Source organism: Galeopterus variegatus, unplaced genomic scaffold, assembly GCF_000696425.1.
Source record: "Galeopterus variegatus unplaced genomic scaffold, G_variegatus-3.0.2 Scaffold622, whole genome shotgun sequence".
Taxonomy (NCBI): domain Eukaryota; kingdom Metazoa; phylum Chordata; class Mammalia; order Dermoptera; family Cynocephalidae; genus Galeopterus; species Galeopterus variegatus.
The window spans coordinates 550,581-555,838 of NW_007726733.1; the positions used below are offsets into that span (position 1 = coordinate 550,581).

The window sequence follows — 5,258 nt, forward strand, 5'->3', positions numbered from 1 at the left end:
GAAATATGTAAAACTGATCACTCTATGTAGTCTTTACAAGAAGCCAAGAAAGCAGCATTTAATATGAAGGTCAAAACCTTCATGATAAGTCTTTTTGTGGGGTCATTTCTTGTTCCTAATATGGCTCATTGCCCTTCAAATTCTTTCTTCTGTCCCTTCGTCCCTCTCACTCTTCCCTCCCTCCCTCTTTTCCTACCTCTCCTTCTCTGCCTTTCTACCTTACTATCTTTTTCTTAGCAGCTGGTTAGTACGGGGATTGAAACCTAGACCTTGGTGTTATCAGCACCCTGGACCTTGTTGTTATCAGCACCATGCTCTAATCAACTGAGCTAACAGGTCAGACCTAACTTACTATGTTTTAATGTGAAACATAACACAAATATATAGAATTGAGCATAAAATGTTAATAATGTGTCATTTAATGAAATGTTATAAATTGAACACCTGTGTAACAAGCACTCAGACCAATAAATAGAATATAGGCAGACCTTCAGAAGGCACCTTCCTGATGGCAACCCTGTCCATGCCCAGAAGTAACCACTATCCTGACTTTTATGGTAATTCCTTCCTTAAATGTCCATGTGTATTTTATGGTAAATACTTCCTGTATTTTACAGTTTACCACTTAGCTATGCTTTCATAAAAATATAATTTGCTTACCTTACTTTTGATCTTTCATAGAATCTCTCCATATGCTTTCTTTTTGGCCTGGATTATTTTGTTTGACATTGTTTTTAAGATACATCGATGACCTGTGTATCTGCAGCTTGTTCATTTTTGGTGCTATATTCTATTGTAGGACTTGTACCACAATTTATCCATTATACTCTTAATGGACATTTGGGTTGCTAATCGTTTTGGAGATTACCAACAATGCAGCCGTGAACAGTTTTTTACATGTGTCCTGGGGCATGTGCATGAGTTTCTGCAGTGTGTACATGGAGGAGTAGAAATGCTAGGTCCTAAGACATGCATATCTTCATATCTTCTAGATAATGCCAAAATGGCTTTGAAGTGGTTGTACCAATTTCATCTTCACCAGCAGTTTATCCTGGGGCATGTGCATGAGTTTCTGCAGTGTGTACATGGAGGAGTAGAAATGCTAGGTCCTAAGACATGCATATCTTCACATTCTAGATAATGCCAAAATGGCTTTGAAGTGGTTGTACCAATTTCATCTTCACCAGCAGTTTACAAAAGTCATCACTGTGTTAGTTTCATCAGACTTTAAATTCTTGACTGATCTTATGAATGCATAGTGGTAGCACATTGAGGTTTAATTTACATTTTCCAGATTACCAATGAGGTTAAACTCACTTTCATTTTTTTATTGGCCACTTGGATTTTCTCTTTGTGGAATGTTGGCTCAAACTTTTGTCCATTTTCTGTGGAGCTTTCTGTCTCTTCCTTATTGATTTGTGTAAGTTCTTTATATATTCCAGATACAAATTCTTAGTCATTGTACTCATATGTGTTACAAATGTCTTCCTTCACTTTGTGGCTTGCCTTTCTTATAATATCTTTTCTTGAGCATAAATTTGTATTTTAATGTGATTAAATTTATCATTATTTTCCATATGGTTAGTGCTTTTTGCTAGCATTTTAAAGAAATCATTGCTTATCCTGAAGTCATAAAGATATCTTTTCTATACTTTAATCTAAACATTTTGTTTTGCTTTTTGCCTTTAGGTCTATAATCTATCTGGAATTGATTTTTGTGTATATTGTAAGGTAGGGGTCACATTTCATTGTTTCCCTTGTATCATTATTATATTGCCCAGAATGATTTATTGAAAAGTCTGTTCTTTTTCCACTATTCTTCAGTGTTACTTTTATCATAATTCAATGGCCTACAAATGTGTATGTCTGCTTCTGGTCACTGTACTCTGTTACATGGTCTATTAGTTCATACTTGTCTCAGTAGCACAATGTCTTAATATTGCTTTATATTAAGTATCAATATCTGGTGGAAAAAGAATTTCTACCTTATTTTTCCTCAATAATGCTCTCGGCTATTCTTGACCAATGCATTTCCATTTAATTTTATAAATACATGGTCAGAGTCTATTAAAAAACTGTTGGGATTTTAATTGATATTACTTTCAATCTATATCTCAGTCTGGGAATAATTTACATCTTTGCAGTGTTAACTATTAATGTTAACAAAACAGTAACATAATATATATCTCATTATTCAAGTCTTATTTTATATCTTTCAGTAAGGTGTCATGAAAGTCTTATACATCTTTTGTTATACTTAATGCAGTACTTTAAAATTTTGATGATACAGGGAGACAGTGCTGGGGCTCACTAGCTTGGCCACTCCTGATGCAGAGTCCTCTGCTGGGGAATGGGGCCTGTGACAGGTGCTGGCCCTGCGTGACCCTTGACTTTGTGCTAGGTCTGTATGGTGGGCCCTGGCTGGAGGAGCCTGCAGAGGGAACAGCTGGCAAGGGATGCCTGGAATAAGGTGCAGCAGATCCCACTGGTCCCAGGTTTGACATTGATTTGCTGGTTTCACTTCTGAGGCAAGAAAATGCAAGAGACATTTATGTGATCAACATTCCTTCAGAAGTGAAATATACAGATTACTTTGTGGTTGGTAGTGGAACATCCATCTGACACTTACATGCCATGGCCTACTACATTATAAAAATGTGAAAATACCTGAAATGGTAAAGTGAGCCTCATGTTAAGATTGAATGGAAGGACATTGATAACTGGATCTGTGAGGCTTTTGCATGGTGATTCATTTGACGCTTCCAGAAACTAAAAAAATCTATGAATTAGAGAAATTATGGACTCTACATTCTTACGATGACCAGTTAGCTCAGACAGCACTCGAGATATTTCTGAAGACTACATTCTTGGAATAGAAGATGGTATTCCCTGACTCCAGTGGAGCTCAAATGTGAATAAAATTATATGAGCTGCTTTAGTCATTTCAAAAAATAAAAATTAAAAAAATTTTTTGATGATATAGTAATTTGTAACCCTTTAACATTTTATTTTTTAATTGTTGGTGTATAGAAATAAAATCGATATTTATATTGATTTTATATCAAGTTTAATTCTCTTATTAATTCCAATAGTTTATCTATAGACTTCTTCAGATTTTATGTATATAATCAATTAAGAATGTAATCAGTTTTGTTTTAATCTTTTTAATACCTATAGTATTTATCCTTTTCTTGCCTAACTTCACTGGCAAGGAGTTCTGGTACAATGTTGCTAGCACTGGATATAGCAGTCATGTTTATGTTGTTCGTTATTTCAAGGGAAAAGTTTTCTACGTTTCATCACTATCTAGGATGTTTACTGTATGTATTTGTAGATACTATTTGTCAGGCTAAAGAAGTTTCATTTTATTCCTAGTTTATTAGATTTAAAAAAAAATAAAGAATAGATGTTGAATCTTATCAAACACTTTTCCTACAACTATTTTGGTAGTCATATAGTTTCTATCCTTTTTCTGTTAATGCATTAAATTATAATGACTGATTTTTCTTATTTTGGAAAAATGTTGTTGAAAAACAAATGCTTTTTCTCTGTCTGTTCTCTTATACAGTCACTCGACACAGCACTTCTGAATGGGAGAAAAGAAAAATAATTTCTTTTCCCCACTACTATCCGAAGGTCTCAGCTGGGATACCTCTGTAACAAAAAAAGCAGATTAACAAGAGAAAAACAAAGTTTTTTTTTGAAATTTTAAATGTTTTTATTTTTATTTATTTGTTTATTTTGGTGGCTGGCTGATAAGGGAATCTGTACCCTTGACCTTGGGCCTCGGGGTTATCAACACCACACTCTCACCAACTGAGCTAACAGGCCAGCCCCACCTCTTTATTTTTAATGTGTGCTGCACCCATTACGTGGGAGAGGCTTCAGTTCAAAAGTATCTCTCTCTCAAAGCAGTGGTTTGGAGCTCTGTCTTAAACAGTATTTAAACAAAGAGCCATAGATCTTAGAAGTGACAGGACAAAGAACAGAGCAGCTTCAGGCTTCCAAAGGGCATGAATTTGTGGGAAAATAAATTTGTGGGAAGAGTAAAGTCTGCTCCTAGATTTTCCTAGCACGTGGGTTCCAGGCTCTGAGCCCAGAGCCATCTTCAGTAGGGACAGAATTTACATCTTTGTCTCTAGGCAGGAAAGGACGTGATAGAAAGATTTTTTGTTTTTGTTAACCACTGTCCTGCCTTTGAGCAAGCATGGAGAGAGACAGGGGAAAAGGCAGAGAGGATTTTGTGTTCTAACATTCTTTAGCTCAACAATCCTCAGTATTTCAGAGAGGGATATTTTGGTTTCTTTCAGTTCTGACACCAAATTCTTCAGCAGACACCGACTAGATGTCCCATACTTTAACTCAATTCTGACATCATACTCACCTGTGCATCAGATCTCACATGTTGAGGGCTCAGTCCCACAAGACTGCCCCCCACTTCAGATGCCAATCACAGGTACTCGGTTGTCACCTACACTTCTGACTGACCACAACCCCCTTCTTGAGTTTTATTGATTTGCTAGCATGGCTCACAAAACTCAGGGAAACACTGTATTTACATTTATCCATTTACTACAAAGGATATTTCAAAGGATACAAATGAATGGCCAGATAAAGAGAAACACAGGGTGAGTGATATGGATTGAAGTGTGTCCCCCAAATTTTGTGTATTAGAGCCTTGGTCCTCATTACAACAGTGTTAAGAGGATGTGAAATCCTATTACGGTAATTGAAAGGTGGGGCCTTGAAGAGGGGATTAGATTCTGAGGACCATGCCCAAATGAATGGATTAATAATGGTGGTCATGTGCATGGTTCTGAGGCCTTTAAAAGGAGAGCATGTGAGAGTCTCTCTCTCTCTCTGCTTCCACCATCTCAAAATGTGATACTTTGGGGTCAGCTTTAGCTCAAGTGGTTACTTCCTCAAGCCAGACTTCTCTCTGTCAAAATGTGATACTTTGTGTCACTGAAGCCACCACCAAAGAAGACACTCACCAGATATATTCTCTGGACTTTGGACTTCCCAGCCTGCAAAACTGTAGGCAATAAATTTTGTTTTCTTATATATTGCCCAGTTCCAAGTATTTTGTTATAAGCAACAGAAATGGACTAATATAGTAAGGCATGAAAAGGTCTCAAGCCCAAGAGGTGGAGTTGGAGTGTGCCACTCTTCCAGCAAGTGGATGTGCTCTTGTCCTTTTGGGTTTTATTATGTAACCAATCATATCTATGTAATGAAGCCTCTCTAAAAACATTGGT

At 36.6% G+C, this 5,258-nt stretch overlaps 1 pseudogene; it reads left to right on the plus strand.

Annotated features, from left to right (window-relative positions):
- Positions 1-2,328: 2,328 nt before the first annotated feature.
- Positions 2,329-2,919, plus strand: LOC103588871 (annotated as a pseudogene).
- Positions 2,920-5,258: the final 2,339 nt, after the last annotated feature.